The sequence below is a fragment of the Triticum aestivum genome, chromosome 6B, assembly GCF_018294505.1.
Source record: "Triticum aestivum cultivar Chinese Spring chromosome 6B, IWGSC CS RefSeq v2.1, whole genome shotgun sequence".
NCBI lineage: Eukaryota > Viridiplantae > Streptophyta > Magnoliopsida > Poales > Poaceae > Triticum > Triticum aestivum.
In genome coordinates this window covers 11,824,274-11,846,043 of record NC_057810.1, presented here as the reverse complement: position 1 = coordinate 11,846,043, position 21,770 = coordinate 11,824,274, and the positions used below count along the sequence as shown (strand labels likewise).

The window sequence follows — 21,770 nt, the reverse complement described above, 5'->3', positions numbered from 1 at the left end:
TAGCAAGCATTTTACGGAAAGCACCATGAATAAAATGTGAACCACCATCAGTTATTAAATATCTAGGGACTCCAAACCTCGGAAAAATAACTTCTTTAGGCATTTTAATAGAAGTGTTATGATCAGCACTACTAGTTGGAATAGCTTCTACCCACTTAGTAACGTAATCAACTGCAACTAAAATATGTGTGTATCCATTAGAGGCAGGAAAAGGTCCCATATAATCAAAGCCCCAAACATTAAATGTTTCAATAACAAGTGAATAATTCATAGGCATTTCTTGACGTCTACTAATATTACCAATTCTTTGACATTCATCACAAGACAAGACAAACTTACGGGCATCCTTGAAGAGAGTAGGCCAATAAAAACCGGATTGCAATACCTTATGTGCAGCTCTATCTCCAGCGTGGTGTCCTCCATAAGCTTCGGAGTGACACTTGTGTAGGATCTGTTCCTGTTCATGCTCAGGTACACAACGTCTAATAACACCATCTACTCCTTCTTTATAAAGATGTGGGTCATCCCAAAAGTAATGTCTCAAATCATAGAAGAACTTTTTCTTTTGCTAGTATGTGAAACTAGGTGGTATAAATTTAGCAACAATATAATTAGCGTAATCAGCATACCATGGAGTACTACGAGAAGTACTTATAACATTTAATTGTTCATCAGGAAAGCTATCATCAATAGGTAGTGGGTCATCAAGAACATTTTCTAATCTAGACAAGTTGTCTGCAACGGGGTTCTCAGCTCCCTTTCTATCAACAATATGAAAATCAAATTCTTGTAGCAAGAGAACCCATCTAATAAGTCTAGGTTTAACATCTTTCTTTTCCGTAAGATATTTAATAGCAGCATGATCAGTGTGAATCGTTACTTTAGAATCAACAATATAAGGTCTGAACTTATCACAAGCAAATACAACTGCTAAGAGTTCCTTTTCAGTAGTAGCATAATTCCTTTGAGCATTGTCTAGAGTCTTACTAGCATAATGGATAACATTTAATTTCTTATCGAATCTTTGCCCTAGAACAGCACCTACTGCATAATCACTAGCATCGCACATAATTTCAAAGGGTAAATTCCAATCAGGTGGCTGAACAATAGGTGCAGAGATCAATGCTTTCTTAAGTATTTCAAATGCTTCTACACAATCATCATCAAAGACAAAGGGCATATCTTTTTGTAATAAATTAGTCAGAGGCCGAGAATTTTTTGAGAAGTCCTTAATGAACCTCCTATAAAATCCGGCATGACCAAGGAAACTTCTTATACCTTTGATGTCCTTGGGACATGGCATCTTTTCAATAGCGTCAACCTTGCCTTTATCAACTTCGATACATCTTTCAGAAAATTTATGCCCCAAGACAATACCTTCATTAACCATAAAGTGGCACTTTTCCCAATTCAAAACAAGACTAGTTTCTTCACATCTCTGCAAAACTCGATCAAGATTGCTCAAGCAATCATCAAAATAAGATCCATAGACGGAAAAGTCGTCCATGAAAACCTCACAAATCTTTTCACAAAAGTCAGAGAATATAGCCATCATGCATCTTTAAAAGGTAGCAGGTGCATTACATAAACCAAAAGGTATACGTCTATAAGCAAAAGTACCAAAAGGGCAAGTAAAAGTGGTCTTTGATTGATCTTTAGCTGACACAGGTATTTGAGAGAAACCAGAATAACCATCTAGAAAGCAATAATGTGTATGTTTGCATAATCTTTCTAGCATTTGATCGATAAAAGGTAAGGGGTAATGATCCTTTTTAGTAGCCTTATTTAATTTACGGAAATCAATTACCATCCTATAACCTGTAATAATTCTTTGCGGAATCAATTCATCTTTATCATTAGGAACAACAGTAATACCTCCCTTTTTAGGGACACAATGGACAGGACTTACCCACTAACTATCAGCAACGGGATAAATTATACCTGCCTCCAGAAGCTTTAGTATTTCTTTTCTTACAACTTCTTTCATTTTAGGATTCAGCCATCTTTGATAATCACGAACTGGTTTGGCATCTTCTTCCAAATTTATTTTATGTTGACACAGACTGGGACTAATGCCCTTAAGATCATCAAGAGTATATCCAATAGCAGCACGGTGCTTCTTCAGAGTTTTCAATAATCTCTCTGCTTCATGCTCTGAAAGGTTAGCACTAATAATAACAGGATATGTCTTCTTTTCATCAAGATAAGCTTATGTAAGATTATCAGGAAATGCTTTATGCTCAAACACGGGATCACCCTTGGGTGGAGGAGGATCCCCTAGGATTTGAACATGCAAATTGTGTTTCGGAATAGGTTCCTGCTTAAAGAATACATCATCTATTCACTTCTTTCATTCATAAACATATCATTTTCATGGTCTAGCAAATATTGTTCTAAAGGATCACTAGGAGGTACGGCAATAGAAGCAAGACCAATAATTTCATCCTTACTAGGCAATTCTTCTTCATGGTGTTTTCTACTAAATTTAGAGAAATTAAACTCATGAGTCATATCATCCAAGCCAATAGTAACAACATTCTTTTCGCAGTCTATCTTAGCATTAACGTTGTTCAAGAAGGGTCTACCGAATATAATGGGACAAAAACTATCTTGTGGAGAACCAAGAACAAGAAAATCAGCAGGATATTTAGTTTTCCCACACAAGACATCAACATCTCTAACAATTCCCATTGCTGATATAGTATCTCTATTGGCAAGTTTAATCGTAACATCAATTCCTTCTAACTCAGCAGGTGCAATTTCATGCTTAATTTCTTCATATAAAGTATGCGGTATAACACTAGCACTAGCACCCATATCACATAAGCCATGATAACAATGATCTCCTATTTTAACAGAAATAACAGGCACACCTACCACAGGTCTATGTTTATATTTAGCACAAGGTTTGGCAATTCTAGCGGTTTCACTGCAGAAATGAATAACATGCCCATCAATATTATCAGACAAGAGATCTTTAACAATAGCAATATTAGGTGCAACTTTAATTTTCTCAGGAGGTGTATAAGTTCTAATATTGCTTTTACGAACCATAGTTGAAGCTTTAGCATGATCCTTTATTCTAACAGGGAAAGGTGGTTTCTCAACATAAGAAGTAGGAACAATAGGATCATTATAAGTGACAATCTTTTATTCAACTTTAATAGATGCAGGTACTTTTACTTCTATGGGAGGGTGATATTTAAACCACTTCTCCTTCGGGAGATCAACATAAGTAGCAAAGGATTCACAGAAAGAAGCTACAGAGTCAAGTCCATATTTAGTGCTAAACTTACGGAAGATATCGGTATCCATAAAAGATTTAACACAATCAAACTTAGGTGTTATACCTGACTCCTTACCTTCGTCGGGATCCCAATCTTCAGAGTTGCGTTTAATTCTACCCAATAAATTCCATTTGAATTCAATAGTCTTCATCATAAAAGAGCCAGCACAAGAAGTATCGAGCATGGTTTGATTATTATGAGAAAGCCAGGCATAAAAATTTTGAAGAATCATTTCTCTTGAGAGCTCATGATTGGAGCATGAATATAACGATTTAAGCCTCCCCCAAGCTTGAGCGATGCTTTCTCCTTCGCGAGGCCAAAAATTATATACATATAATTGCGATCACGATGAACAAGATGCATAGGATAAAACTTCTGGTGAAATTCCAATTTCAATCGCTTATAATCCCAAGATCCAGTATCATCACATAGCCTATACCATGTCAATGTGTCTCCCTCCAAAGATAAAGGGAAAACCTTCTTCTTGATAACATCATCGGGCATACCTGCAAGCTTAAATAATCCACATATATTAGGTGCTTAGTAGGATGTAATGTTCCATCTCTTGCAAAAGGATTAGCTAGCAGTTTTTCTAACATACCCGAAGGAACTTCAAAGTAGACATTTTCATTTTCAGTAGGTTCAGTAGGTTGAAGAGCAACTCTTTGCTCTTCTGGATGGGGTGAAGATACCCTGAACAAGACCCTCAAAGGATTACTTTCCATAGTAACAAGTGACAGTTAATTTCAGCACACTATATAAATTTTTCCTTACCAAATTCCACCTACATAAGGCGCTTCACTCCCCGGCAACGACACCAGAAAAGAGTCTTGATGACCCACAAGTATAGGGGATCTATCGTTGTCCTTTCGATAAGTAAGTGTGTCGAACCCAATGAGGAGAAGAAGGAAATGATAAGCGGTTTTCAACAGGGTATTCTCTGCAAGTACTGAAATAAATGGTAACAGATAGTTTTGTGATAAGATAATTTGTAACGAGCAACAAGTAACAAAAGTAAATAAAGTGCAGCAAGGTGGCCAAATCCTTTTTGTAGCAAAGGACAAGCCTGGACAAACTTTTATATAAGGAAAAGCGCTCCCGAGGACACATGGGAATATCGTCAAGCTAGTTTTCATCACGTTCATATGACTCGCGTTCGGTACTTTAATAATTTGATATGTGGGTGGACCGGTGCTTGGGTGCTGTTCTTACTTGAACAAGCATCCCACTTATGATCAACCTCTATTTCAAGCATCCGCAACTACAACAAAAGTATTAAGGTAAACCAAACCATAGCATGAAACATATGGATCCAAATCAGCCCCTTACGAAGCAACGCATAAACTAGGGTTTAAGCTTCTGTCACTCTAGCAACCCATCATCTACTTATTACTTCCCAGTGCCTTCCTCTAGGCCCAAATAATGCTGAAGTGTTATGTAGTCGACGTTCACATAACACTACTAAAGCCTAGACAACATACATCTCATCAAAATATCGAACGAATACCAAATTCACATGACTACTAATAGCAAGACTTCTCCCATGTCCTCAGGAACAAACGTAACTACCCACAAAGCACATTCATGTTCATAATAAGAGGGGTATTAATATGCATAAAGGATCTGAACATATGATCTTCCACCAAATAAACCAACTAGCATCAACTACAAGGAGTAATCAACACTACTAGCAACCTACTAGTACCAATCCCGGACTTGGAGACAAGAATTCGATACAAGAGATGAACTAGGGTTTTGAGAGGAGATGGTGCTGGTGAAGATGTTGATGGAGATTGCCCTCTCCTGATGAGAGGAGCATTGGTGATGACGATGGGGATGATTTCCCCCTCCCGGAGGGAAGTGTCCCTGGCAGAACAGCTCTGCCGGAGCCCTAGATTGGTTCCGCCAAGGTTCCGCCTCGTGGCGGTGGAGTTTCGTCCCAAAAGGTTGCTTATGATTTTTTTCCTCGACGAAAAACCTCATATAGCAGAAGATGGCCATCGGAGAGCCAACAGGGGGCCCACGAGGCAGGGGGGCGCGCCTTGGGGGTAGGGCGCGCCCCCACCCTCGTGGCCAGGTGGGTCCCCCTCTGGTGAACTTCTTCCGCTCAATAATTTTTATATTTTCCAAAAATGACTTTCGTGGAGTTTCAGGACTTTTGGAGTTGTGCAGAATAGGTCTCTAATATTTGCTCCTTTTCCAGCCCAGAATTCCAGCTGCCGGCATTCTCCCTCCTTATGTAAACCTTGTAAAATAAGAGAGTATAGGCATAAGTATTGTGACATAACGTGTAATAACAGCCCATAATGCAATAGATATCGATATAAAAGCATGGTGCAAAATGGACGTATCAACCTTCTATCATCTGGACACCCAGCCCAATCCGCATCAGAGAATGCACTTATTCCAGTTGATGGAGATCTACATAACTTGAGCCCTATTCCAGTACTTCCTTGAATATACCTCAGTATTCTTTTGATAGTTGTCCAATGTAAGGAGGTAGGAGCATGCAAAAATGGACATACCTTATTTACTGCAAATGATATATCAGGTCAAGTCAAAGTTAAATACTAAAGTGCACCAACTATGCTTCTGTACTTAGTTCCCTCTTCGGGGCTCAACACCTTTCCTTCATGCAATGAAAACTTATCAGTGATAGACATGGGTGTATTGGAAGGCTTACAATCCTTCATGCCTACCCATTTAATTATGTCTCTGGCATACTTGTCTTGAGTTAACATAATACCATCATGCATTTTTTTAACTTCAATGCCTAGGAAATAATGTAACTCTCCCAAGTCTTTAAGTGCAAACTCACTTCTCAAATTCTTTAGCAGAGCTGAGGTATTTTGAGGTTCACCAGTGGAAGCAAAGTTTGCAAACTTGAAGTTTTTCTCATACCTGACTGTCCCATCTTTAAACTTTGATGGTTTCAAAATACCTTTTTGTGCACGTGTAGTCATCCGTAACTGTGCACGATCATGTACCGAATTATCAGCCACAGAAGATCAGAGCCCATCACCTCGTACTCGATCCGACCGAGGAGAGGCGGGCGAATGTCCCTCGAACGCCGTGCTCCTGACTGGGCTTGGATCCCGTGCAGGTGCACTGTGCGGCGCACTGCCTGGGCTCAGGTTCTGTGCGCATGGGCCAGGCGACGCACCATCCGCCCCATATGACGACGAAGGCGTGCCGGGTCCACCCATGCGGGAGCTTGACGCGTGGCGCACGCTAGACGGAGGCGAGGGCGGGTCGGGTCCACCCGACCAATCACCACCGGTCCCACCCGACCAGGGACCAGAGGGCGCCAGGAGATCTTTCTGGGAATCCGCAGGCGCGTCAATTGGCCCCCTACCACCGAATCTCGCGGGATCAGCGCCCGCAGGTGCAGGTGAATCTGCTTCGTGTTCCGCCCCAGGCGTTCACTGTTGCTCCTGCTGCTGCATAAGATTATGACGATTTGGTGTGCAATTTTTTTCACTACTGTCTCCGTTAGGGTTAGGATTATTAAACAAATGATCATTAGCAATATGTTCACCCCCTTGATCAGTAGGATTTAATCAATCTAGTGAAAGCAAAAGGATCTCAGCACGAAGACGAGCACCGGCATTAGGATGGAGTGTAGAGCAAGGAAACACATTTTCATCAAACACAACATCCCTTGAAATATAAACACGCACGGTGGAAATATCAAGACATTTGAAGCCTTTGTGAAGGTTGCTATACCCGAGGAAAGCACACTGCTTGGAGCGAAATTGAAGCTTGTGATTGTTGTAAGGTCTGAGGTTGGGCCAGTAGGCACACCCAAAAATTCTCAAGATAGAATTGTTGGGTTTTTCATGGAAAAGTCGTTCAAGAGGTGTTTCAAAGTTAATCACTTTACTAGGCGTCCGATTTATCAAGTAGGTTGCGGCAATGAAAGCTTCATCCCAAAACTTCAGGGGCATAGAAGCTTGAGCAAGAAGAGACAAACCTACTTCAACAATATTACGATGTTTCCTCTCAGCTGAACCATTCTGTTGGTGCGCATGAGGGCAGGAGAAATGGTGAGGTATACCTGTTTTGGTAAAGAAGGAGTTGAGTTTAACATACTCCCCTCCCCACTCTATTTGGAGAGCAAGGATTTTGCGATCAATTGTCGCTCTACAAGTTTCTGAAAATCATGAAACTTTTGAAACACCTCGGACTTCTGTTTGATAAGATAGATCCATGTAAATTTACTGAAATCATCTATGAAACTTACATATTATTGTTTTCTTCCTACTGTTTCCACAGCAGGACCCCAAACATCAGAGAACACAAGCTCTAAAGGAAATTTTAATTCATTTATTGACTTTGGATAAGGAAGTTGGTGACTTTTGCCTTTTTGGCATGCGTCATATACAGACTCTTTATTGAAATAACTGGCACACAGCCGATTATTTTGACTAATGACTTTGCTAACAATAAGAGAAGAAGGATGCCCTAGACGTCGGTGCCACCTATCCGGAGATAGCTTGGTAGCACTTAGCACTTGCTTATTGACGTTGGTGCTCGTGTGCCTAATCGGGTAGAGACCTCTCCTACCCTTGCCTTGAAGTAGTACCTTCCTCGTTCCCCGATCCTTAACAGAAAAAGAATAAGGGTGAATTTCAACAAAGGAGTTGTTGTCAATGGCAAGACGACTAGCAGAGATGAGACTTTTGTTGGCTTCAGGTACATGAAGAATATTGTTCAAGTAGAGATCACGATCTAGGGTATGAATTGTTGAACGACCAATATGTTTAATATCCATACCTGATTCGCTTGCAGTATGTATCTGCTTATTGCCGTTGTAGCGATCTCGCACGTTCAGCTTCTCCAGATCACCCGTGATATGATCAGTAGCACCACTGTCAAGGTACCAGTTGGTGTCTACGCCATACTGCGGGGCTGCAAGATTGGCCGATTTCTCCTCCACACCTTGGTAGGACTCGTCATATCTTTTACAGCACTTCCATGCCGGATGGCCCATCTTCCCGCAGATCTCACATTGCACCCGAGAAGTAGAGGCATGGTTGTTGTAGTTGCCTCCGCTGCCGCCTCCATTGTTGCGTTTGTGGCCACCGCCGCCACGACCTCCTGGCTTGGAATAGCCACGGCCGCTGCGGTCACCACCATTGCCAGCTTGTCTGGGGCCGTGGTCACCACCTCCGCCGCCTTGCTTGCGGCCTCAGGTGGCACTGTTGGCAGAGGACTGCGACCCGCCGCCACGAAGATTCAGCCTCGTCTCGAAGCTGAGCAGCTGCGAGAAAAGCTCAGCTGCAGTGACCGGCTCCACCCTGGAGCACATAGCAGAAACCACCGGATCGAAATCTTCATCGAGTCCGGCATGGATGTGGGAGACAATGTCTTCCTTGTCCACCCTCTTTCCCGCGGCGGTCAGCTCGTCGGTGAGGTTTCTGACCTTCCTGACGTAGTCGGTGATGGAAAGGTTGCCCTTCTGCAAGTTGGCGAGGGCGATGCGAACGTTGGTGGTCTGCGATCGAGTGCGAGATGCAAGCATCCCCTCAACCGTGTTCCAGAGCTCCGCCGAGGTGTGACAGGATGGCTATATCACGAGGAAGAGTCGTCAGGAGATAGGAGAAGACTTGTTGGTCTTGCGCATACCAGGTTTGGAAGTCAGGATTCGCCTCTTTCGTCGTGGTCTTGCCGTCAGAGGAGGCCACGTCGATCTGCATGGGCGGCGGCGGCTGCTCAACGTCGAGGTACTTCGCCATCTGGGCTCCCCGGATGGCGGAGAGCACAGTCGCTTGCCACAGGGCTTGATTGCCCTTGGTAAGCTTCTCTGTGGCTATGTGAGCGAATGGTGAGGAGAGGAAGGAACTTGAAGACGTCGCTATGGATGAGCTCGAGGATTCTCTGATTACCATGAAAGAAAGAGAGTTGTGGAAGCGTATGCTGTTCGGCAGGGACGCATTCATGTTATTTAGAGATGACAGATTACAAGATAGGTTGCGCAGGTTGTTACTAGGCTTGGCCTTTACTCCAAGCTATACAGAGATAAACCTATCCTAGCTAACAACCTGCCGCGCCAAAGATTACATGTACGCGTACGTACCAATACGTGACAACATGTCACACAATACTAGCCTATACATTCTCTACAAGCCTATCATTTAACAAGTACAAAAATAGTTAGCGAGACCACAGAACCAAATGCTCCATAGTGATAGGGTTCATGCATTGTGAGCCAGATTATGGTAGAAAGATAATGCAAAAGATAATGCAATACACATACTTACTTTTTCCGTTTTTGAGTAAATAGCACTATTGGTAGGCCCTAGTTGACATGTGGTGTGACGCGACATGGCAAGCGCAACATGTGGAGAAGGGAAACGATCACGCCCAAATGCCAGGCCCGGCTCATGTCCAGGGGAGCCAGAACCTAACCGCTCTAAAGCAACACATGGTATGTGCATTAAGATGTTAACTTTTTCGCACGGAGCATCTTGGTTCATTAAACTTGATGGTTAATTTTGCAGGAGGCGACCGTTGGTCACCCGGTCCACATCCGGGATGCCTAGAAAGAAGGCCACAAGGGGAAGGATGGCGCCGAGTTCTGCAGCTTGTCGGCGCAGGAGAAGTACGAGACCTTCAAAGAGGTCTTCCAGGAATTGCACGGGCAGGACGCCGAACCTACGTCCAAGCCCCTTGATCCTGAGCTTCTCGTCATTGCTAGCCAGGGGGAAGGGCCATGGATGCCACGTCCTTTGCAACGGGGCGATCGCCACCTCCTCGCACCGCAAGCTGCATGAGATACGCGCGTTGTGCACTAGCTCAACTCCGTCCATACGGAGTCGCCCAACCGCCGCGTCACGTGAGATAAAGCGTCTCAAGGTTAGCATCCTAACCTTTCATTTATGTCCATGCCTTGAAATAGCACCGTTCCAACCTATGTGAGCCTACTGCCATATTACAGGATATTATTGAGCAGCGGGTTGCTGAAGAGGAGCAAAGGTGGCTGGCTGAGCAGGAGAACAGAAAGAAGGAACAAACTGACATGAACGGAAGGTTGAAGCTTCTCAAGGATCAATTACATGTAGAAATTTCTATAAACTAGAGTAGAACATTCATTATATAGTGACGAACCACCCTCACGTGACTCTACTCTTATAGGCTCTTATGCAATCTCGAAGCGGTGGAAGTGGTGCCCGTCCTCCTCCTCAGGAATCGTAACCTGATGGCCCCTCCTACTCCTCAAGATGATCTATGAACTTGTGAACTTCTATGTGATGTGCACGTGTTTTGCTAGAACTTCTATGTGAAGTGCACATGCTTTGCTACTCCACATATATGTATGAATTTGTGAACTTGTGTGTGTTGTGTATGAATTTGTGAACTTGTGTGTGCTACTTATGCCTATATATGATCAAATTATGCCTATATATGTGCTAGTCATGCCTATATATGATCAAATTATGCCTATATATGTGGACTACTCCAAATTGCACTGTAGCTGTTTTCATCTGCATGGATCAGAAAAGAAACAACTTAACAGCAGAAGGAATGGCAAGCATTTCCGAGAGCCACACTCGGAAAATTACAGACTTCCGAGAGTAACTCTCGGTGAAGGGGGCGTCTGAGAAAAGTGCGTGCCATAAGTTTAAAAAAGAAAAAAAAAGTGAGCGCCCAGGCCACTGGCCGAGCCTTACTTGGCCAGTTACTATCCAGCCGGTTCAGGCGACTATGACTGCGTTTCAGGTGTCTGGCCGGACGCAACAGGGCCGCACAACACTAGTAGAAAAAGGGTCAAATGTTCAGCTCATTAGTCCCGGTTTGAATTTGAGCCGGCACTAATGTGACCATTAGTGCCGGTTCCAACGGCTAGGTGGGCCGCTCTCATTAGTACCGGTTCGTGCTGAACTTTTAGCAGCGGTTCGTGCCATGAGCCGGTACTAAAGAGAGTGGTGGCAGGATATTGTCAGTTTGGGGCCCCTCCAGCACCTATAGTACCAGTTCGTGCCATGGACCGGTACTAAAGGTCGTCCATATAAACCCTTCGTCCACCCGCGCTCTGATAACCCACAAGTATAGGGGATCGCAACAGTTTTCGAGGGTAGAGTATTCAACCCAAATTTATTGATTCGACACAAGGGGAGCCAAAGAATATTCTCAAGTATTAGCAGTTGAGTTGTCAATTCAACGACACCTGGATAACTTAGTATCTGCAGCAAAGTATTTAGTAGCAAAGTAATATGGAAGTAATGGTAACGATAGCAAAAGTAATGTTTTTGGTTTTTTAGTGATTGTAATAGTAGCAACGGAAAAGTAAATAAGCAAAGCAAAATATGTGAAAAGCTCGTAGGCATTGGACCAGTGATGGATAATTATGTCGGATGCGGTTGATCATGTAACAGTCACAACATAGGGTGACACAGAATAAGCTCCAATTCATCAATGTAATGTAGGCATGTATTCCGAATATAGTGATACGTGCTTGTAGTTAAATGCATGGTCAAACTTGGACCCAATATACAAAGAGCCCTAATAAACCCGAACAGAAGTAGTATTAGACAACACCAAAAGGATAGACAACACCGAGATGTCGATTTTTTCTGCCGTTTCACGCACTGCATGCAGTGTCCTGCTCATGACATCTTCTATATCTAAATAGGGACACCCCACTAGCTGATTTTCTTGCCTTCTCATGAAGCCACATCATCTGAATTGTTATAGCCGTTGATGTACTATGGTCCAACAACGTCTAGCCGTCTGATCAAAAGTCGACGAAATTACCAAGAGTTGCCACCGCTAAGTGAAAATACCGCTTCGTTCATTTCGCGTCGTCCCGATCGCTGCCTGCCGCCTCCTACTCGATTTGTTTTGGTTTAGGGCATGTACAATGGTTCTATCTTAGGAGTGCCACGTAGGATAAATGATGAGGTGGAGAAGAGAGAACTCATAAAAAAAGGCTTGTCTTCTCTTATTTAAGAGAAGACAAGAGATGATCTCTTAGCACAATATGTCTCACCACGTTTTTAGGAATTGCTAGTTATTGAAGATAAGCCTAAGAGATGACCATTGTAGACTTATTTTTTTTGTCATCTCTAGATTACACGCAAAACTTAAGAGTTAAGATAAGACTATCTTATCAATCATTGTACATGTCCTTAGTTGCGGTGTACGCGTCCGCGTTTTTCTCCACTGGGCTATTGGAGCAATGTTTCTACGTGGGTTGCGTTAGTGTTGGACGTTGTAAGCCCATTAAAAACAATCAGCATCCCGTCCAGCTACCCGACGTTGTCTCAAAAGATAAAGCTACCCGTGGTTTGCTCAAAAAAAAAAAAAAGCTACCCGTGGTTTGCCCTATCGTCTTCTCATGCTCGACCAGCCAGCCAGCCGCCGCCGCCGTAACAACCCATCCCGGCATAACGGCCGACACTCCCGCAGCCACGAGTGACGTTCCGCCTGTGAGCCATCTTGTATTCCATCCACCGCCACTAGGGATTCCGTCAGCATGACTGACGCTCCCCCTGGCCAACCGCCCCGACGGCCACCAGCGCCGGCTCTATGATTTCGAAGGCCCCGGTGCGAACCCGACCAGTGGGCCCAATAGAGAGAAAAATCCAATTTGATACATGAAAATATAAAATTGCTATAAAATCATAAAACTAATATATTTTTACTAGAATCAAGCATATGTTAATTTCCCTGTCTTTGTTCCAAACCAAGTATCATGGAAGTTACAACGCACAAAAAACATATAGAAATAGCATGCTAACCTCCAGTGATCATGTGAAACGAGACTTTCGTGCATTTTTTGACGCAAAATCATCAATGAGATTGTTAAGATCAATACTATCCAGCATATTCTTCTCAATGCAGCACATGGCCAATCCATTCAATCTTTCTTGAGACATCGTTGACCTCAAATAATTTTTCAATAGTTTCAATTTTGAGAAACTCCTTTCAGCTGATGCAACAGTCACAGGTACGGTCAAAAGGATACGATAATCAATTGAGACATTTAGATAACAATCCGCATCTCTAACAAACTCAAATATCTGATCCGCTGACATGAATGTGTTTGGCAATGTCATCTGCAGTACTTTTAGTTCAGAAATGAAATCATCTAGATCGACATCTGCTGACTTACCATGAGTGAATTTGTTGACAAAATTAGTGCAACATCTTCTTAGATCATTATCACCCAAGGACTTCAACGCTTTCAAGTTGAACAAGAAACCAAATATGCTCCCAAATGTCTTCACTTCCTCAAATCTAGTAGTTAGGGAAGCAATTGCAACATCAATCATCACCAAAAAGTATTTAACTCTAAATGATTCCACCTCACTTGCTTGTGTTTCTTCATTGTGGTTATTTTCGTCATTGCCACTAATTTCATCAAACTGTCTTTTTCTAGTAATACGTCTCTTGACAGGAAACAAAGGTTGTACACCCATGTCAATTGCAATAGATCTCGCAATATCCAGACTAGTTGCAAAGCCGTCATTTCTGTACTTCTTAAAATATGAGATGGCACCTTCAATCTGTTTAAGAGTAACATCAATGCACACAAACTTAGACTGCAACTTCTTACTCACCATGTTTACAGTGAACAAAATGTCATGCCAAATGACCATGCCAAGTAAAAATTCAAATTTCTCAAGTGCGCTAGCCAAAGATTTTGCATCGCTCTTAGTCTTGGCATCATCGGTAGAAGTTCTCTTCAATTCCAGTAATGCTTTTCTTAACTCGGGTGCTTGATATCTGATAGCCTGAACACTCTTTATTCGACTCTCCCATCGAGTGTTACACAAAGACTTAACTATCATTTTTGGAACATGATCAAGCAATAGCTGCCATCTTTTAGTAGAGCTTGAAAACAATATATAAATTCTTTGCACAACACCAAAGAAGCTAACAGCTTTACCGCAAGATTTTGCCATATCACTAAGAGTAAGGTTCAGGCTATGACAAGCGCATGGCATGAATAATGCTCTTGGATTAGTTTCAAGTAGACTGCTCTGTACCCCTTGGTGTTTTCCCTTCATGTTCGAACCATTGTCATACCCTTGTCCACGAACATTTTTAACATCCAAACCAACAGATTTAAGTGAATCTATTAACACATTATAAAGTCCAAGTCCGGATGTATCATCCACCTTCAAGAACTCCAAAAAAAACTCCTCTATTTTTGTAGTAGTACTTGACATGTTTACGCACCTCACAATTAGAGTCATTTGTTCTTGATGGGTCACGTCGGGTGTACAGTCCAAGATGACAGACAAATACGTTGCATCCTTAATTATCCGCAACAGAGAATATTTAACTGTGCGACTAAGAAGGGAAATTAACTCATTCTGAATATTATGGCCAAGATAATGATGACGGATTTCACTATTCTTAATGCGCCGAAGATGCTCTTGCATTACAGGATCAAATTCTGTCATCATTTCAATTACTCCCAAAAAAATTCCGTTGTTATCTTGATATAATTTCTCATTCGATCCTCGAAAAGCCAGACTATGTTTAGCAAGAAATTTCACAGCAGCAACAATTCTAATTAAAACAAGTCTCCATCGCTCCTTCTCCCTTGCAATCTCTTGTTGCATGTCTTTATCAATTGTTTCCTTCTTACTTAGCCTCAGCCTTACCTCATTCCAAGTATTCATGTTAGTGATATGCTGAACGCTATTCTCATGCAATTTGAGCTTCTCACTAAGATGTCTCCAATCCTTCAATCCCTCGGATGCTAGCAGACTTTTGCTTTTTCCAGATTTAAACAATTTGCAACAAAAGTAGTAGACTTTATTCACGTGTTTAGAGTACACTAACCACCTCCGATCACTAAACTCGCCATTCCTTAACTTTCTTGTGTAGTAATCATATGAAAAATGCCTGCCACTAATTTCATCTTCGGGAAACACAAGATTGTATTCCCTTATAGGTCCTTTTTCAATGAGAATATCTCTTGATTTATTGTCAAGAATATTCCAAGTTCTAGGATCATATATATCAAAAGAAGAACCCTGCTCATCTGCATTTCCAAGATTCTCATGGTCACTAAAATTTTCCGTGTGCTGATCGGCATCATTTTCCGTAGCATTATTTTTCTCGACATGATTTTCCTCAATGGCATTCTTAGTATCATCAGGTTTTTCTTCACCATTTGTGATATATAATTGCTCTGAATTTGTAGCAGCACCAGTCCTCAAGACAAACATATCCATAGCGCCTTCCTGAGATTTAATCAACTTGTCTACTCTTTTCTTGTTGTTTCTTTTCTCACAGCCAGATATATGTTTTTTAGGTAACATGATTATGCTGCAAGTGAGAAACACGAATACAGTATCAGAGATTGAAGATGTTATGTTTTTAGATGTGAAGTTTCAGAATTGAGACCACCGGAAAATATTCGCCTATACATTAGGATTTATGAATAGATTGATCTGAGAATTATTACCTTCTGAATGATGATCTTGATCAGTTGATCTCTTCCCCGAATTCTTGCCGATTTGATCCCCAAACTCAGCTCTAGGTTCGGTGCGGTGCGCTGGTGTTGGCGTCAGGCGGCGTGCTGCTGTGTCGATGCGTCTCCGTGCTCCTGTGTCGGTGCGTCTCCCTGGATTCCAGGCGAACGACAGGGCAACGTGCGTTGCCTGGGCTTGGTTGGGCAGGCCCTAGTGGTGGTTGCGTGCTGCTTGCTGGGTGGGCTCAGAGCTACCTGGGCTGGACGTTAGTCATTCTTTGTTTTCCACTAATCCGTAATATATAATATATATACTGCATATATACTATGGGCCCCCTTTTAGTCTGGGCCCCGGGCCGTCGCACCTCTCGCACTGGTCCAAAGCCGGCCCTGACGGCCACCATGCTAGCCATCGCCGCTTGATAGATACTGCATTAACTCCACCATTTGTTCATCTTCCCACTGCCGCTTTTATTGCCACCACTGTCCCTTCATATCCATGACACTCTTCGGGCCACAAATGCATATGAAACGTCCTCACACACCACACCATTCATCTCTCATTATCTCGGCCTCCACTACCCTGCAATTTTGAGGGAAAGTGTGTATAAAACCACTCTATCCTAATCCTGCAGGCACGCATGCTTACATCCTCATCCGGGAACCGGCCCCTGCCCAGGTAGCTGCACACTGTTCGCACACGAACACGTCACCATGTACCTCCAACGCTGAGAATGATGCACCGCAGCTCACGTCGAAGGAGACCCGTCCGGAAACGCGGTATGCAGGCAATCCGACGAGTGCTTTTAAGGACCCGAAACCCCACACGCTCCGGAGGGACCCCGTCTGGGAATGCAGTGGCTATGGGCTGCCCTAGGTCGACCTGATCGCCCCTAGGGCCTCGAGGTTCGCCGCCCTGCAACAAGAAGAACAGACGAAGAACGAGGAAGAAGAAAAACAAGGGAGAGAGATAAAGGTAAAGGTACAAAGTGGTAGATGATTGATCGATTGTGTGTTGTTCAATCGGCCGTCACCCCTTAGGTATATAAGAGGCGGTTTACTTTCCGTGCAAGGAAAAGGCTTGGATTCACGTCCGAAACCCTAGTCAAATTCGAATTGGTTTTGTCCGAACTTTCCAAAACTGTTCGGTTTAAACTGGCTGCACATTCCGGGTCTTTTTTGTGGTGGTAAATGATCTCGGATGGAAACGAGCCCAAAAGCAATCGGAGACGAACAACTTTTATGTTAAACGTTTTTTATCAGAGGTTATCTTAAGGGTCAAATCGGACGCGCAAAACAGGCTATCCCTCGCGCTACCCATCACACAGGGTGTCCGGTGGGGCGCGCCAGTTTTTGCCTCCTGACAGGGCTGTATTCCGATGACTCTAACTTTTGCATACGAACTCGGATTGGAACGATTTTTATATCAAAATCGATCGTTTCAACGATACGAAGACAATCTGTATAGATAATTTTTCCATTTGAGGTCGGCTTGGGGGCTTAATCAGCCAAACTGTACTCTGAATATAAGATCTTAGTACTTTGAGCATAGTTTCGGCCTTCGAGATGAAATCGGACTGCGATGACCCAAACTTCAAAGATGTTCATATCGACAATACGGAACTCTTTCATGAAGATCACTTCTCCATTTGAGGCCATCTTAAATAAGTTATTGAGCGTGCCAAAATCTGGTGTCAACACATGCCCCCCTGTTTTTCGGCAAAGTTTGTGTGCCGAAAAATAACTTCCGCATAGCTTGTTCTAAGGACGATGTTAACACTCCATCAGCCATTTTGCATGTTCTTAGGACGACAAGTATATATCGGCCATTGCTTGTTTGAACCTCTTGATGCAAACTTGGGTGAAAACTTCTCAGCTTCTATAACAATCCGGTGATAAGGTTCCATAGATCAAACCATCCTCCGAACCATATTGTTCACCCTTTCGCTAGGATTTTGCAGATAATCAAGAATGAACTTCCTTCAATCCTTACTTCACCTGCATAAAAGTTTCATTAGTGGCCGAAGCGGTGGGCTTCGATTCAGCCTTACCTTTGTTGACAAGACCTAGCATCGGCTATTGATAGAAATGCAATACACCATGGTTAACATAGTAGCCGGACGCTTGCTGTGCCAACTATTTCGAATGGTCATGCCTAGATATATGAACAATTTCAAAGCAACCCAAGGTAAATCTTGCATCTAGACATAACAAAAGATAAACTATAAGTGATCCGTCAAAACATTGATAACCCTTGGATATTTGTTGCACTACTAATAATGAATCACCGGAAGCCTCAATATGTATAGCACCTATATCAAGGCAAAGCTCCAATCCGAATAACAATGCATATTCGGCTTTGATGATTGTGCAAAAATATTATAAGCGGCCTGAGGCTTCACAAAATAGCTCCATATGAAGATAAATAAGCAACACCAACACCTTGGCCATTGCCTCAAATTTACTGTCGAAAATAATCTCCATAGTACTAGAAAGACAAGGGCGATATCAATGAACATGTACCTCATTTTGGCCTCTAATTGAACTAAGGACGATGTTAGGATACTACATCAGCCATGCTTTGACATATTCTTAGGGCGATAGATAAATACCGGCCATCAACATAATGCCCATGTAGAATTCATTCACCAAATCATGTATAGCCAAGATAAACAAATGAAATAGCAATCAAATATTTCGGCCCTTTGGATTAGCAAGAAACAATGTAGCTAATAAAATGTATAGAGATTTGGTAATACCCTATCATTATGCAGAAAATTATGTCGCTTCCATGGATTAAAATAAATCCAGGGAGGGTAATTTATCATACATGATGATGAATTCCATGGCAAAGGCATCAATGGTATGGTTGAAGAATATGAATGATGTGCTAACCGAAGATTTTGATGGGGTGATGCAAACCTTCGGCCTAACTGTTTTTGGCTTCCATCCTTCTCTTTCTTCACTTTTGTAACACTTGTTGCAATAGAAGGTTGCACATCACTTTCATTTTGACTGCTCCTTTTCGGAACCCATGCCATGTTCTCCTTTTTCAGCTCTTGTGCACTAAGTTTTTGTAATTCCTTTTTTCGCCAATACGATAAACCAAGTGGGCATCTCGGCTGTGATTTTGTTTCAACCAATGACAACTCTTTTTGGGCCTTGTGCACCCTCAACTTCTTTTCTTCAGATTTGGCACTCTGATTTTTATCAATTGATTGTTTCACTTCTTTGCCTTTTGTAGCCAATGTCAACATTTTAATTGGCTCTTTGTTATTTGAGATCAAATCTGAAGTATCACAATTACGACCATCTCTTTTCACGCGGTAAACTTGCTTTACCACCTGTTTATTCTTCCTTGAGCTCTGGACCGATTCCTTGTGATTGAAACGGTCTTTGAAGCGTGATTGTTCAAATGTTGATCTTCTTGGAGCTGCATAGTATTGGTGAGATGGTCTAGAATAAGATGGAGAATGTGCCCTTGTATCATACCTGTCCCATGATGAATATGTATCTATATGAGTATAGGGAGGCATCCACGGCATTGGCATTGGCGGCCCAAAATAAGGATATGAATATGTTGCATTAAAATTATCACTTTGCCAATACCGATCCTCATATTTGCGCCTTAGGGGCGACCTTGGTTTCTTTGCATGATTTGGCCGATAAGCATTCTTCTCTTCACTCTTCTTTTGATATTTATCCAAAAGTTCAGTGAAGGTGATTTTTGATCTCTTACACTTGCGCTTATTTCGGCCTTTGTTTTCTTTTGGTTTGCTTTCATCGATCATTGGATTTGCTTGCTGCCCCCCAGTCCTTGGCGTCTCCATTGTAGCTTCGATGGAATTCTTGCCCTCAAGATTATGTTCATTGTGCTCTTCAACAACTTCTTTACTTGAAAGCTTGATCCCATCACTTGTAGTTTTTACCTTCTCTTCAAATGGATCGGCTTGAAGCAGCCGATGCAAAAACTTTTTGCCATCGGGACCAATCGGAATAGACTGGTCATCTCTTGGTGTCTCAACAAATTTCAATCGTCCTTTATCAATGTCCGATTTAACTATTTGACGAAACATGTTGCAATCCTCAAAATTATGCTTAGACGAATCATGCAACTTACAATACATTCGTCCCTGGACAGATGGTTCAACATTGTGATCAAGAATTCTAATATAATTATTTTGCAACAACAAATCAACTATTTGATCACACATGCTTGAATTGAAGGTAATCTTTTCATTCTCTAGCCGATCTTGTTGTGAGAACGGCTTTGGATTTAAGCAAACGAATGGTTCAGATTTTGTATCACACCATTCGGCTATGCGTTGTGTTTTGCACTCTATCTCCGATGTTTTTGGGTAAGATATTATACTAGCATCAGTTTTCTCAATAGAATTTAACCTTGGCTTTAAATTTCTAAAATAAAAATAGTTAGAACATACATGTCTCAATTGAGACCAAGTGCAAGCCAAGTACGAAATAAACAAAGCTACCCAAATAGATATGAACTTTATATAAAGCAATGGGGAAAGCTTTGGCTGCAATAATAAGTCATTGTCGGTCTTTATAAATGGCACAATTGGTTGACCAAGATGTTCTAAAACAATTTTATTGCTAACAAGTAAATTACTCTTCTTCATTGGTCTTTCAAAATTACCTATGAGGATTGTTCTAATAGATGCATCAACAATAAAGTTGTGACCAAATCTGAAAATAGGTAAATTACTCGCTATGCATACCTCTTCAAATATGTTGGGAGAACATGATGGTCGTGCCATTTGAAGAACATCTTGCTCCGTCTTTGGATGGCTCCCCAACACCTTGTCATCATCTTTTTCTTGAATCCGTGCATCATTGCTTTGAAGATTTTTGTCGGCCGAACTTTGTTTGGCTACTTGTTCTTGTTCTTGAAGCTTGTCAATTTCTACGGCACGAAACTCATAGGGTAGGAAGTAGGTTCCATTAACTTCAGAAAAATAAGCACCGTTGTTTTCCTATGCTTGCCATGCCCTTTCTCAATAATTCTTGCCTCGTTGGATTTGATGGATTCAGAATATATACTACTTGATTCGGATTTTTCAACCGAAGCACTTTCATGTTCCGAATCATCCTTCTTTTCATTGATACTACCAATTGGCAATACTTCTTTTATCTGAGCCAATTCTTTTTCTATTTGTTTCTGACGGCGAGCGGCAAAATTAGCTTTAAGCTTTTTCTCAAATTCAGCCCGCTCCGGATATGATTGCCCCCCAATGCTTTTAGATTCTTTCGGCAATGATACACGGGTGTTGCCGAAATTTTGCAATTGTGTAGGGGGTGTATAATATGATATAGTACTAGGTGAAGGCATATGCATTGTTGTAAGACCATCCTTTTGCTCGCCAATTTTATCAATTGGCAAAGATTCATCTTCTTGCAAAACTCTAGCTTTTATTGCGGCATAATCGGGAAATAGCCCCTTTTCATGTTGTTCAAGGCAAAGAGCACTAATTCTCTTATTTTGGGCTAAACTCTTCAATGCAGCCACCACTACCTCATCTTCTACAATGTTGGGCACAACCGTTCCTGTAAAATTTACATTCATTCGGCTATAACCAGGAAGGTGTGAAGCCGAATTATGAGCATCTATAGTTGTGTATGGTGCCGAATAATTAGTAACATGAGGTGTAGCATATGACGGTTGAGAGTAACTGGCCGAATAGCCACTAGTAGCATGGCCAATTCTCTCATTCATCGGCATGGTTGGATTACTATATTGCACATTAGCCGCCGATGAATAAAAGGGTGAAACACTTTCTTGTATGGCATTGGAAATTCTAACTTGGGGTGTTTCAAATTGATTAATCGAACTCATCATGTTGCTCATCGGCATATGAATTTGCTGGGTTGCCGATGCGTGTGAATTGGGATACATATGGTGCATGTTACTAATATCATAAGAAGTTGAAGTATATAAATTACTTTGAATCGGCCCTTGCACGTATTTAGTTGCATGATTGAAAAAACTAGGGTTGGCCGATAGAGTATACCCATTGAACGATCTAGTAACA

The 21,770-nt window shown here is 42.0% G+C and overlaps 1 pseudogene; it reads right to left on the bottom strand.

The window, feature by feature from the left end:
• Positions 1 to 8,534: 8,534 nt before the first annotated feature.
• LOC123140381 (uncharacterized) lies at positions 8,535 to 8,673 on the bottom strand (annotated as a pseudogene).
• Positions 8,674 to 21,770: the final 13,097 nt, after the last annotated feature.